Source organism: Amborella trichopoda, chromosome 1 (assembly GCF_054954075.1).
Source record: "Amborella trichopoda isolate Santa Cruz 75 chromosome 1, AtrichopodaSantaCruz75HAP2 v2.0, whole genome shotgun sequence".
Lineage (NCBI taxonomy): Eukaryota > Viridiplantae > Streptophyta > Magnoliopsida > Amborellales > Amborellaceae > Amborella > Amborella trichopoda.
In genome coordinates this window covers 2,276,718-2,292,728 of record NC_142336.1, presented here as the reverse complement: position 1 = coordinate 2,292,728, position 16,011 = coordinate 2,276,718, and the positions used below count along the sequence as shown (strand labels likewise).

At 31.5% G+C, this 16,011-nt stretch overlaps 1 long non-coding RNA gene across 1 annotated transcript; it reads left to right on the top strand.

Annotated features, from left to right (window-relative positions):
* Positions 1–10,575: 10,575 nt before the first annotated feature.
* LOC148783475 (uncharacterized) lies at positions 10,576–13,465 on the top strand. The gene is made up of 2 exons (XR_016040588.1): positions 10,576–11,557; positions 13,153–13,465. It is a non-coding gene; the product is annotated as an uncharacterized LOC148783475 (long non-coding RNA).
* The last annotated feature ends 2,546 nt before the right edge of the window (positions 13,466–16,011 follow it).

Genomic DNA, 16,011 nt, shown 5'->3' with positions numbered 1-16,011 from the left:
TCACCCAAGTCATGTGATAACTTTCTACAAATCTATGTCAAAATTTAATGGTGATCCTTTGGGATCAAACTCACATGGGTGTGGGAAGGTCTCATAGTGTTTCTCGTTGCTCTCGCTTAAAAATTTAATAGTGACCCTTGTAGTTAGAGAGAAAAGGAAGTTTCTCGTTGCTCTCACATCTCTATTTGGTGTTGTTGGTAATGGTTGCCAGAAGTATAGAGAAAGAATGGAGCGTGGCTTAAAAGGTTTTGCTCAACTTGGGTTTTTGGTCGAGGATTGTTCTAAAATTTTTGTTGTAACTTTCATTGAAATAGTGGATTTCAGTTTGTCGTACCCGTGCACGTACCCCTTCTGGGGTGAACCACGTGAATCTTTGTGTTATGTATTTCATGCTTTATTTCTCATACTTTATTTTCAAAATATTATCCCATCAGGTTTAAAGCTTCCGTGTGCTGAACATAATTTGCATGACATAAGTAGTTCTGTACCGAAAAAAGAAAAGATAGGATGTGATCTATGCATAAAATTAGAAAATGTTAGGCATGTTATTTAAATACTGCTAAACTAAAAACATAACATTAACAATAATTTCTTAAAATTTTATAAATTATAAATAACTTATTTTATTATATATTTTAATTTAGGACCGGTTTCTATGCAGCCAAGCCCTTATATGTAGAAATGCAAGCTTCTTTATAAATTTATTTTGGGGATGGATTTTAAGTTTTAATTTTTAAGGAAAGTAATCTCTAATATGGAGATCATGGATATGAATAAATAAATAAATTTTAAAAGTTATAAATAATAATTCTAGTAAGAAAACATTTGGACCGTTAGTTTCGAATGTTTTTAGATGGAACATCCTACTTGCACCCATCTTTAATATGGATGCCTCACACTTTATGGACTGCATATGCAGAAATGCTGTCCTGCGGCATAAAACAAATTTTCTGTAATTTATACTTATCGGTAAACTAAGTTTGCTTTATTAATTAAATATTTAAGACGTTAGCATTTGTTTATACTTTATTATGATAAAATTTTATTTAAGAAGTTAGGTTTTTTGATAACATTTATTCGCAGTAGAGTTTATGATAGTTTAGGAGAAGACAGTTACCATATACTGGACTCTCTCTCTTTCTCTCTCTCATTGACATACATATTAGGAAGTTTAATGAACTACGATAAACTCGATTGCAAATGATATGTCTTTTTGTGAATCTCAAAAGATAAGTATGACTTTAAATTATTAAATCTCAAATCCTAAAAGGATTTTGCATTCGTGAATTGCTTTGGAAATGGTGTTAACTTTTTGCAAAAAAATTACCCTAACCTCTATAAATATGCACGCACCCTACCTTAGTAGTTAACAATCGGAAAAAGTGAAGAATTTGTGTTTTAGGGTACATTCAAGATGAAGCTGCTCTCTGCAATAGCTTTTCTTGTCCTCCTCATGGCAGCAGGTAAAGTTGAATCTCTCTCTCTATCTATCTAGAGTGGTGTTACTAAGAAAATCTTCTCTTGGACCAAGGTCTATCTAACATTTGGTCTTTGTGAATCTTACTCTCTCTCTCGACAGTGGCCTCACTGAGAGATTTACATGTTGGTTTTTGTCCTTTTGGATCAAGGTCTCTTTTGTTATCTAGTCATTATTTCACAAAGTGGAAAAAATGGTACTATGATTTTTTAACAAAAGAAAATGGCGATTGCAATATTTTTTCTTTCAAATGTAACATAAGGGTAATTTATTTGGAAAAGAATACCAAGAGACTATTTTTTTTAATGTAAAAATAACTAACCCTGGTCTTTTGGATTCAAATTGGGTGGTTGTGAACATATTAATGAGATGATCCAAATTTTTTTTTTTTTCTTTTTTTTTTTAAACTTCGTGACACACACAATTTGACATCTAACGGCTAGGAGTAATTGTGACCTTCTCATAACCCAATTTATATTTGTCTGTATTTCTATTATTTATTTTTTTGGGATAGAGTTATATTTATCCACACTTGAGTGTCATTCAGTTAAAATAACAACCACTTGAAAGAGAGAGAGAGAGAGAATTTAGATTAAGAAAATAGGATAAGTGGGGACTAAGTTTTGGGGAGGATTTTGTATCACTTGCTATTTGGATTCGTTTATAAAGATTTAATAGTTATATATTGGTAGATAAATAAAATTAAACTCTTTTATATTTCATTCACACTCTCTTTAGACCATGGATCCTAAATTGATTTGACCTCTTGGAAAATACGTCCATTTCTCTCTATCTCTCTCTCTCTTTAAACAAGATTTACTAGAAATTCCTTTTATAGTACTGATTTTATCCATCTCTTACACACTTGCATGTGTGCATACACATTGCATGCATGATATTTATGTCAATGAATGTGCATTAGCATACATACATATATACAATATATATATATATATATATATATATATATATATATATATATAGGGTTATATGTAGGGTTATATTAGGGTATTCCTGCATATAGAGAATTTCTTTAATATACTCAATATTTTAGACATTTATATAACTTACATTAAGGAATTGAGTATATTAAAGAAATAGTTCATGCGTAAGAGTACCTTAACATAACCTTCATATTTATATTTTTAAGAGCATATGATCGATGAATGAAATCATCGCATCATAAAAAAGCAGGTGAAATGGTTGTTAAAGGAGATGATGCGTGCCACCATAACGTTGCACCAGGTCTTGGCAACTGCCTCCAAAGCCATTGTCCTAAGGATTGTGATGACTTTCACAAAGGAGCCAGTGGCACATGTCTCGACAATTTCCATTGCAAGTGCACTTGGTGCTAGTTGCCCCTCTATTTCTCTCCTCTCCCTACCCTCTCTTTCTCTCTCTCTATAACATGAAATAAAAGTGGATTATTGTCTTATTGTCCAAGGGATTGATGACATTTTTTTGGATAAATTTTCCAAGGCAAAGTGCTTTTCTCTTCATGTGACTCATTTTTCCTGTTGAGGTTTCTATTCCAGTAGTTTGATTAGATTGATGCTCTCTTTCTCTCATTATCATTGCAAGTGAAATTAGTGCTTTCTCTCATTGAATAAAATTAACATCTCTCTCTCTCTCTCTCTCTCTCTCTCTCTCTCTCTCTTTTTCTCTCTTTATCTCTCTCTCTTGATGGATATGGTGATATCCAAAATCACCTGCATACGAAAATCTAATATTATGTGAGATTGGGATTGATATTAATAAGTTTCCTAAAGAAAATAGAAATCCAAAAAAATTAAGACTTTGAGTTGTTTTTATTAATTTTTTAGATATATGTACATCTTTGAGAAGTTTGTATTTAATGTGGATTTCTAACCTTATATATATGTGATTAGAGAGGAAAGAAAATAGGTACCCTAATTGGGTCAGAATATGGTAAATGTGACTTCCTCTAGCGACAGAGAGATATAAGCCTCCTGTGAATGAGAAACAAGACCACTTGAAATTAGTTTGCTTGAAGAACCGACTGTGGTCTTTTTCTCGGAATTCTAAATTGAGATTTCTCCACAATTCTTTGTGAAATTAGAGTTAAGAAATCAGTTGGGTTTATACAAACCTCATCTAAAATGATGTTATATGAACAAAATTTAACTTTTTTACTATACTATAATGGGCGCGATGTAGGTTTAGGCTGTGACCTCAACCCTCTTAACCCTTTCAAAAGATGCACTTTTGGTATAACAAACCCCATGATAATTTTAAAGGGTGCGGTTTGTATAGAGTTAAGGCTCCAAACAATCAAAGTAAATGTGGTTTCAATACACTTTCATCTTTAATTATAAAATTCAAAGCTTAAAAAAAAGTGTAGATCAAGCAGATCTATGAAAAATTGAAAATTGACGGTACAAAAATGAGTTACTGGATTCACTATTTCCAAAACTTGAAATCCATTTTTTTCTCAAATCCATGCGTCTTGATGTCAAGTTGATCAATTTGAGGATATTTGGGCATCAAAACAACCTCTTTTAGTGAAATTTTTGAGGTAGGCTTTAATTTGATTGTTTAGAACCTCGTCTCTATATAAACATTTTCCATTCTTAAAAATCTTGAAAATAGCCTTTATGATACAAGATGCAAAATTTATAAGACTTAGAATTCTCTCCTTATTTTTTATTTTTTCTGGCAGAATTTATAAGACTTGGAAGGTTGTCCAACATTGAAACTACTTTTCTGGCAGAATTAAGGAAAAAGTAAGCCCTACTTCTATAACATAAATTCAACGCGTTATATAAACTTTTTCCTTAGTATATAATCAAGAATTAAGGTTATAAATTCCTCTTTTCTAACTACAACTCATGGGGCTCATGTAGATAATCAAGCATCCAAAAACAAGAATTCCAAGTTAATGTTGTATAAACGTGCGAAATAGAGAGAGAGAGATAATGTTGTATAAATATTTATACAAAACTCAAGGTTTGGATAGGAAAGTGTTGTATAAATATTTCTCTCAATGGTGGAGAGAGAGAAGAGAGCGAAAAGCATGGGAGAGAGAGAGCAAGAGAAGCATGTAATAATGTTGAGATATCATTTAGAGATTTGTTTAGATTTTTGGAGAATTTTTCAGATTTTTTAAACAATAAAAAATGTGCTTTTCAAATTTGTTTAACGTAAATACAAAACAAAGACATCCTATGGGGATGCTACATGGATCCCAAGTGGCCATAGGGATGCCATGTGGCACCCCCACCACCCCACTAGTGAATGACATCATGCTGGTGTCATATCCATGTGGCGACCTATTTGTCATTAATACTTTTGTTGGTATTATGTTATAACATGTTATCTTGTTATTGAAAGGGTTATATTGTTATGACTTAAGTTTGATTTAAGTCACATGTTGTTTTTTAGCTCATAGGTGTCATTTTTGGCATGTGTGAAGTCATGGGATTTTGAGAATTATTTTAATTCATATTATTATCCACATATGATTTTATAGCATGTGACTATATCTTATGTGGCACCACCTTATGGGCTTAACCCATGTGAAACTTTAGTATTGTTAAAATCCTATTGGTGGAGTCATAAGATATTTTATTCACATGTGTAGATGTCCCATTTTACATTTACGTCCATATCCTTGTATTTTATTGACTCTCACAAATTATTCAAAAACCATGGGCATAAGTGTAAACATGAATTTGGAGTTAATGGGAAATAAAACATGGATCTAAAGGCTTCAAGGTAAAATGACTATAAACCTAGGTTTTGAGGAGTGAGGGGTGTCAAAAGCTTATCCATTGATCTTGGTGATAAGATATGGATGAGTGGCTTGGATAAAACCTCTCATATGCCATTGATCTAAGGCATCAAGGATCAAGATCAAATCCATCTTTATGATCTATATATAAAAGTAACTTATGTGATCAATTATTACCCTAACTTGAGTATTCTCTTCAAAGAGAGAGAGAGAGAGAGAGAGAGAGAGAGAGAAAGAGAGAGCCATTGACAAAAATGTGGTCACCCATGAAACTTTCTTTTTTCTTGAGCTTTCATTTGAAAGCCTTCCATGGAGTAGTCTATCATTTATGTGATCAAGCCCATACCATTGTTTTATTAGGGTATTGATTTTTCTTCTCATATTTTTGACTCCTACCTCATTTCCATTATCAAAGCTTGCTGTAATTCTTAATTTACAATAGTTTTCTTCACTTTTGGTCATGAAAACTTGATATTTAAAGAGTCCAAAACCAATAATGTAGTCCGTACACATAATATGTGTAGAATAGCTTGCTTACTCCATGATCTTGAGTAGTTTGAACTTGATATCTTGATCTTAGTTTTTTTAAAATTTTTACTGAGAATATACAACTGATGAGATGTTTATTTCTTCTTATTTGGGCATAAAAAATAGTCCATTGAGTTCCCTTTTTAATGTTGAAAAGTTCATGTGGTCCCTTATGAACCACATGGTGTAGTTTCACCATAACTTCTTTATTTTGTATAGTATCTCTCTCAAATTTTGAAGGGCTATTTGATACATGTTTCTCTCATGATTTAATACCCATTAAGTGAAATAAATGTAATCATTTTCTTCCATTGGATTGATCTCCTTGAGTTATTATTATCACTAGTACCTTAGACAATGAGACAAAATTAAGTCCTCAAAAGGCCTTTTTGTGGCCCGAGCACAAGGAGTTCGAACCATGGTTTCCCCATATATTTTGTATATTAATTTGATGTATTTACAGTTATTAAATGGATTCATGATTGGTTAAATTGAGTATGTTGTGTGAATATTGAGATTGTTTTTTAATCATGCGGTATGAGCATTAATGCAATGCATTATTGTTTATGTAAATTGAAATCTTATTGAATTATTATGATCAAGTGTATGATGTGTATGAGATATTATAATATATGATGAGGATAAAGACTGAAGATGAAATTATCATATAATTTTGATATAATGAGGAATTGCGAGTGCAAGTCATGCAATATGTTGTAGAGATGTACAATGTGAATATTTGAATATTGTATTCAGTTTAATTGAATTTTTAAGTAAGGGATTTGTAAGGGACCTATTAGGGTTGAAATTTATTATTCAAATGTGTATAAACCACATTTGTTGGCTGGAATTTATGAATTATGGTTTTGTATTATCATATTCATGCATTTAAACCCTTGAGTTTTTATACAATGGAATTTTTTATTTAAAAGATTGCACTTCTAACCCATTGGTCTTATACCTATATATATATATATATATATATATATATATATATATATATATATATATATAAGTTTATATAAGGTTGTAACTTTAAAATGTAGAATTACAGATGCACCATAAAAATATATCGAAAAGGTTGTTTTTATGTTGAAAAATCCTCCATTTGATCATCTCGACATCGAGATGTATATATATATATATATATATATATATATATATATATATATATATATATATATATATATATATATATATAAATTGAGTCTAAAAGTTAGTCAATCTTGCAACACATTATCTAGACTTTCCATTTCAAGATTTTTATATGTTTAATGATCTCCTTGATTTTAACCATTTTTGAAGTTTAAAATTTTCGAATTAGATTTGAAAATAGATTTTTTAAGAAAATACTAAGAAATTTTTATATAAAAATTACATGTTACGATAAAATTTGGAGGTGCACCTTACTTGGATTGTTTAAGGTTGCATCCTTATAGAAACTGCACCCTATATATATATGGGTGCGGTTTCTATAGAGCCTATGCTCTAAACAATCAAATTTGAGCCTACCTTCAAATAGTATCTAGAAATATGATTTCAATACTGGAAATATTTCTGATAGCCTTAATATATTTTCATCTTTATTTATATAGTTTAAAGCTTCAAAAAAAGTGTAGATCGAGAGATCTATGAAAACTTGAAAATCTTAGAAATTGACAATCCAAATATGCGTTACAAAATACAGTATTTTTAGAACCTGAAATCTACTTTTTTCTCATGTCAATGCATCTTGATATCGAGATGATCAATTTGAGGATATTTGGGTATCAAAACATCCTCTTCTAGTAAAATTTTTGAGGTAAGCTTGAATTTGATTGTTTAGAGCCTTGGCTCTTTATAAACCTTTTCCTATATATATATATATATATATATATATATATATATATATATATATATATATATAGGAAATTTTTTTTATATGGTTGCAACCTTAAAATGTAGAATCACAAATGCACCTCAAAAGTCTATCAGAAATGTTGTTTTATTGTTGAAAATGTTGAAAAACCCTCTAATCAATCATCTCGATATTGAGATGTATGAATAAGAAAAAAAAATAAAAAGTTGAGTCCCGAAAATAGTGCATCTTGCAACACATTATTTAGACCGTCCATTTTTAATATTTTCATATACTTAAAGATCTACTTGATTTTAACCATTTTTGGAATTTAAAATTTCCTAATTAGGTATGCAATTAGATTTTAAGATAATACTAATTAGGTATGAAAATAAATTTTAAGATAATACTAATAATGTTTTACAGCAAAATTACAAACTATGATAAAATTTTAAGGTGCGCCTTAATTGGATTGTTTAAGGTTGCAACGATATAGAAACCGCACCCATATATATATATATATCGGGTTATATTAGGGTACTCCTGTATATGGAGTAATTCCTTAATATACTCAATTTTTTAGACATTTATCACCCTTACATTAAGGAATTGAGTATATTAAAGAAATAATCTGTGTAGGAGTACCGTAACATAACCCTCATATTTATATATTTAAGAGCATATGATCGATGAATGAAATCATTGAATGATAAAAATGCAGGTGAAATAGTTGTTAAAGGAGATGATATGTGCCACCATAACATTCCACCAGGTCTTGGCAACTGCCTCCGAAGCCTTTGTCATAAGGATTGTGATGACTTTCACAAAGGAGCCAGTGGCACATGTGTCGATAATTTCCATTGCAAGTACACTTGGTGCTAGTTGTCCCTCTATCTCTCTCCTCTCCCTATCTTTTCTTTGTCTCTCTCTCTATAACATGAAATAAATGTGGATTATTGTCCTATCTTCTAAGTGATTGATGGCATTTTTTTTTATTAAAGTTTCCAAGGCAAAGTGCTTTTTTCTATGGCTCATTTTACTTCTTGAGGTTTCTATTTTAGTAATTTGATTAGACTTTTGCTCTCTTTCTCTCATTGTCATTGTATGTGAAATTGGTACATTCTCTCTTTGATTAGAATTAACATCTTTTTTTTTCTCTCTCTCTCTCTTGTTGGATATGATGATATCCAAAATCACCCACATAAGAAAATCTCATATTATGTGTGATTGAGATTGATATTAATAAGTTTCCTAAGAAAAATAGAAATACAAAAAGATTAATACTTTTAGTTGTATCTCTTGATTTTTTAGATATATGTAACATCTTTAGAAGTATCTATTTAATGTGGATCTCTAACATATATATATATATATATATATATATATATGTGTGTGTGTGTGTGTGTGTGTGTGTGTGTGTGTGTGATTAGAGAGGAAAGAAAATGGGTACCCAATTTGGGTCACCATATGGTAAATGTGACTTCCTCTAGCGACCGAGAGACATGAGCCTTCTATGCATGAGAGACAAGGCCTCTCAAAATTAGTTTGCTTGGGGAATCGATTGAGCTCCTTTTCTCCGAATTCTAAATTGAAATTTCTCCTATTTTAAAAGAAATTGAGCTCGTTTCTGGGCTTTTACTCCACAGTTCTTTACGAAATTAGATTTAAGAAATCAGTTGGGTTTATAGAAACCTCATCTAAAATAAAGTATGTTATATGTACTAAATTTTTGTTTTTTTTCCTTGATCATCTTCTTTACTATACTATAATGGGCGCGGTTTAGGTTTAGGCGTTGACGTCAAGCCTCTTAACCCTTTCAAAGGATTCACCTTTGGTATAAAAAAACCTTATGATAATTTTAAAGGGTGCGGTTTGTATAGAGCGAGGCTCCAAACAATCAAAGTTAAGCTCATTTTCAAATAGTGTCGAGAAATGTGGTTTCAATACAAGAAATCTTTGTGATAGCTTTGAAATATATTTTCATCTTTAAATATAAAATTTAAAAATTAAAAAATAGTGTATATCGAACATATCTATGAAAAATTGAAAATCTTGAAAATTGACGGTACAAAAATGTATTACTGGATAAATATTTCTAGAAAGGACAAAGTTGCATAAATATTTCTCTCTCTTCAACAGTGAAGAGAGATATAGAGAGAGGATTAGCAAGGGTGGGTGCACCAAGATAAGTTATACATTGTGCCTTTGTTGCCTTACAATTGGCGAAGCATTCCTCTTTCCCAGGAATGATTGTGGTGCAATCATCTGCTTCTGCTTTTACTCCCATTTCACCTACACATTCTTCCAAATAACAAAAATACTCAAATGCAAATGAAATGCTATCTCTCAATCTCCCTCTCTCTTTCATACACAAAATGTTAACAAAATTCATAGGTTTTCTCCCTCCAAATGTAAAGGAAATTCATAGGTTCTCTCTCAGAACGCTAAGAAATATCACAGGCTCTCTCTTTCTTTCTTGAATGATTGCCGTCTATCTTATTTTGAATGTTCACAGGCTCTCTCTTGAATGTTAACCTCTCTCAGTTTAGTGTCTTGCATTGTTTTTTGGTAAATGCTCTCTCTCTTTACTAGCAAAGTCTCCCTTGCACTTTTGAAAATGCTCTCTCTCTCTCTTAACACACCAACTTGCACTTTCCACACACAGCAACTAATTAGTAACTAATTAGTGCTTATGTATTTGAAAATCTTCAATTGACAGCAATAAATGTGTTCCCTCTCGCTCTCCACACACACCAACTAATTAGTGAAATCATCAATTGACCACAATAAATGTATATAGATTCAAATAAGAAAGTGTTAGTTTCCTCTATAATAACTAGAGTCGGCAATGGAACCGTACCTGACCCTTGACCCGACGGGTATACTCAAAAGTACTTAGGGTTGGCAACAACAATTTTCTTTCTCTCTCATTGTTAAAAAATTACCACCTATGTATATCTCTCGCACCCTCTCTCTCTTTCTAGCCGTTTTCTATCACAAAAATTGGAAATGGGTTTTCCATAGAAAGAGTGAAAAGTGGAATTGAGATTTCCTCCAAGGCATGAAATGGGTTGAGCAGTTTTCTTTCTAGAGGATAAAAATGAAGGTTTGCGTTTTCAGAGAGAGAATTAAGAATGGGGTTTTGCTCCAAAGAATGAATTCGCTTGAGTTGGCTTCGTTTTTAGAGAGAGAATAAAGTAAATCACACAACACTGAAATCACAACCAGGAGAGATTAGACGGAAATGCAGAGAAAAAAAATTCAATAACATGAGGTTAAATCCCTCTCTCTCAATTTGGCAGTGCTAAGCAGCATCTCCTCGCTTGAGTTTTAGAGAGAGGAGAGAGAGAGAGAACCCCACGCTCAACGGTTTGCCAGAGCGAGAAGAGATGCGAGTCAAGGAGAGAGAATAACCAGAATTTCTTCGAACTATATCGCAGTTCTTATAACCTTTGCGAGGTTTGGGGTGTATAAGGAGAGAGAGATGTTGTTGGGACCAAAATTGCAGATCGGGTACGGGTACGGGTATGGGTACGTTCGATTTGGACCCATCAGGTACATATATGCTTTTTTGGGTACAAAATTGCCCGTTGCCACCCTAACAATAACTAAGACTATGTTTGGCTAGGAACGCTAAGAATATTTTCCACAGGGAACCTGGGCGTGGGCACAGGTGTGCAAACCCTAAGTAAGACCATCTTTAGCAATGAAACTGCTATAAACAACCACTTGGCAGTTTATCTTTAGCAATGAAACTGCTATAAACAACCACTTGGCAGTTTATCTTTAGCAATAAAACCGCTATAAACAATTACTTGGCAGTTTATCTTTAGCAATGAAACCACTATAAATAATAACTAGGGCAGTTTGGTCTGCAACAAGCAAAACCTAGCTTTCAGTTCTTCCATGATGAAGTTCTTCACAATTTCTGCTTTGGTTTTCCTTGTCCTCCTTTCGTCTCCAGGTAAGCTCTCTCTCTCTCTAAATTTTTTCAGACATTTAGTTGGTATTTTGTGTGAGACTCTCTCTCTGTGTGAAAGTGCGGGAGAGAGAGAATATGAATTGTGTTAGTGACTCTCTCTCTAAAATTTTTTCCTTTCACATATAAACATTCATAGAGGTGAATGAATATGAATGTTTTTATGAGTGTATCCACGTCTTTAGATGTATTTATGTATCTACAAATATTTGTTTGCCCTCATATATTCAAGTAATATGAAAATATTATCCACTTAACACTTTATAAAGCGTGAAAAAGTGAAAATATACTCAAGTATTTCAAAAAAAAATCTCCCTTTTTTTTTTATGGGAAAAGTTTAAGTAGAGGGTAGGCTCTAAATAATCAAATTAGAGCATACCTCAAAACTTTCACTAGCAAAGGTTGTTTTGATGCCCAAAGATCATCAAGTTGATCACCTTGATATCAGGATGCATAGACATGAGAAAAAAGTGGATTTTCAGTTTTGGAAATACTTGTAAGACATTATTGGACTGTCAAGTTTCAAGATTTTTTTATTTTCATAGATCTGCTCAATCTACATTATTTTTTGAGATTTAAATTTTATAACTAAAGTTGAAAATATAAGTTAAAGCTATCACAAAACTTTCTAGCATTGAAACCATATTTCTCAACACTATTTGAAGGTGGGCTCGAATTTGATTGTTTAGAGCCTCGACTCTATAGAAACCGAACCTTTTTAATTCCCAGTGTTAGAAAGTGCGACTCGGCCATGTAATCGGTCCTGGCCTGAGCCGATTACTAGAACCGAGTCTGAGTAACTCAGTCGATAAGTGCCGATTATTGTAGAAACAAAAAAATTATTAAAAAAATAAACATATAAAAAAACCCACAAAAATAGGAAACATATATTTAAAATGATATTAAGCATAACACTTCAAAATGATGTTATGTCTATAGCAAAAACATTTTCCAATCGTGGCTAAAATGTACAAAAAAAAAAACAAAAAAAAAAAAAAACCTATCGCTAATAAATTCTTTATTTTTTTGAATTTTTAAAATTTCTTTTAAATATCCCTAGATTTTACATTGAACTCGGGCTCGAGCTCATGTAAGTCGGTCGAGTAAGAACTACTCGGCTGATTTTTCTATCACTGTTTCTTTTATGGAAAAAGTTTACATAAAGATGCAGCCTTATAATGTAGAACTACGGATGCACCTCAAATATCCATCGGAAAAGGTAGTTTTAATGTTGAAAAACCCTTTGATTGATCATCTCGACATGAAGATGTATGACCATGAAAAATAAGTCCCATAAATAGTTCATTTTACAACATATTATCTACATCGTCCATTTTCAAGATTTTCTTATGTTTATAGATCTACTTGATTTTAACCATTTTTGAAATTTAAAATTTTATAATTAGATTTAAAAAATAGATTTTGAGATAATCCTATGAATATTTTACATCAAGATCATATACCATGATAAAATTTCAAGGGGGCACCTGAACTACGGATGCATCCGTATGCGAACTGCACCCTTCTTTTATATGCCTATGTAATTTCCATTGATGTTTGATATATTTTGATGAACACAGGTCAAGTAACTATGATTGCAGATGCAGCAGAATGCAGCATTAACCTACCCGACCCCAACGCCTCTCGCCCTTGTGGACAACCTGACTGCATAGATACTTGTGTGAGGATTTTTGGGCAAAGTGCAAGTGCTATGTGCATTCCTCATGCCTGTCAATGCTTTTACCCTTGCTAAAACAATTTTTTTTCTCTGTCTCTCTTAACTAGTGCCCAACTTAAGGGTGCAAGGTCCTTATCACTTTAATTTTTCTTTGTAAGGAATTGGTAGCCGAATTCAAATAAAGGTGCACATGAGATGCACTTATTTTCTTGTGATTTGTTTGCTTCAATTCTTTCTTCTTCTTCTTCTTCTTCTTTTTCTTCTTCTTTTTTTTTCTTTTTTTTTCATGGATTACTGTTTTTCTTTCTTATGAAGAGTTTGCCAATGATTGTGGCCATCTAATACAAATTTGGTCAGTAATGAGCCATGAACAATTTGCTTAAAAGTGTCTTAAAATGTTTTTCTAGAACAGATTCCAAAACACAAGTGAATTTCATACAATTCTCTGACAGAACAAACCATAATCAACGATTCATCATCATAGTTGCCTTTTTATAACTATTTGCGGTCCAACGATTAAACAATAAAAATGATATGGAACTGGTTCTTATTAGTTCTTTGACAGAACTGTCCGTGTCACAGATCTGGTATAGACTTTTTTAGATTGGCCCGACCGATTATCGATTGAATTGGCCAGTTATTTTTTCATTTGTTAAATACATCTTGACTTTGGTTAAAGATTCGCCCAAGTCCAATGAGTCAAAACAGAGCCGGACACTAGTGAGTCCACCTGATTTTGAATTTCTAATTTGTGGGAGAAACCACTAGGAGACAATAACTCATAAGAATCGGAATCTCCTTCCCATTCTGTTAATTCAATTGTTTAGTATGGCAATCACAAGCTTAACAAAACCTTAGACCATTTATTAGTTATAAGTTACAAACATGCACTTGTATATATATATAGATTAAATATATGTGTAAGTTATAATTTACAACTTATAAATGACATATGAGAATTTCCATTTACATTAAACAAGATTTACTAGAAATTCCATTTACATTAATGATTTTCTCCATCTCTTACACACTTGCATGTGTGCATACACATTGCATGTATGATATTTATGTCTATGAATGTGCATATATATATATATATATATATATATATATATATATATATATATATATATATATATATATATATATAGGTTTGTCTAGAATTAATAACCCCTCAAAATACAAAGGTTCAAGTTAGAAGGGATTGTGATGGGTGTCTTTATCAAAATAATCATTACTTTTTTATTAAAAAATTCTTTAAATAGGTAACTTTTCCATCAAGCAAGGGCAAATTTGAAATTTTCATAAAAGTACTGTGGCATTTTAGAAATTAGTGTGCTGAAACTTTATTTGTAGAGTGTCATTGTCCTTTAGCTAAAATTTAAACTTTACCCCTTATGAAAATGACAAAAGTACCCTTTGTCTTATAGTAATATTTATAAAATTGCCCCACAAAAATAACTTTCTTTAAAAAATAAACTATAAAAATAATCAATCCATCCTTCAAAACTCTCTATATTAAAGAAATACTTCATGTGTAGGAGTACCATGACATAACCCTCATATTTATATATTTTATAGCAAGCGATCGATGAATGAAATCATTGGATGTTGAAATACAGGTGAAATGGTTGTTAAAGGAGATGATGCATGTCACCATAACGTTCCACCAGGTCTTGGCAACTGCCTCCAAATCCATTCTCATAAGGATTGTGATGAATTTCACAAAGGAGCTAGTGGCACATGTGTCAACAATTTCCATTGCAAGTGCACATAGTGCTAGTTGTCCCTCTATTTCTCTCCTCTCCCTACCTTCTCTTTGTGACTCTCTAGAACATGAAATAAATGTGGATTATTGTCTTATTTTCTAAGGGATTGATGGCATCTATTTTTAACATACCAATTTTATAAACGATAGAGTGATAGAAAATTTATGATATATTTAACATACAAGTTTTAAGTTTAAACAATATTAATTCAATTGGGAGCAACTGGTCCCAATCTAGGTGTACAAATAGGCTAAAAAATATAATAAAACATAAATTTAGAAAAATTGGTTCCCAATATCTAAAAAAAAGTCGGAAATATAAAAATAAGGCATCATAAATAGCTGAGAGATCATTTTTAAAAGGAAAAAAATTATATAATGGTGATGCCCTAAACAATCAAATTAAGGTGCGTCTCAAAGATTCACTAGAAACTGTTGTTTCGATGCAAAAAAATGTTCAAATTGTTCATCTCAATCTCAAGATGTATATACATGAGGAAAAAAGGATTTTTTGTTTTCGAAATAGTGCATCATGTAACGTATTTTCTGGACCGTCAATTTTCAAGTGTTCATAGATATGCTTGATCTATACTATTTTTGAAGGTTTAAGTTTTATAATTAGATATATAAATAAAATTTCAGGCTATCACAAATATTTCTATTTCTGAAATAACATCTTTTAGCATTATTTGAAGGTGCGTCTTACTTTGATTGTTTAGAGCCTCAGCCTTATACAAATCACTCCATTTCAAAAACGTCCAAATTATATAAAAATATTTATACAGTGATTCTGCCATTTAATATAATTTCTATGATTTTTTAATACTTCCCTAATTTACAATAAGAAACAAAATATATGAAGGTAAAAAAACCCAAATAGCAGAAACTGCATAGTAAGTATACAATAAGCCTTAGCAATTGATTTACACTAGATACTTGATTTACACTAGATACAAACTGAACAATTCAAAATATATTACTACTAATAAGAAG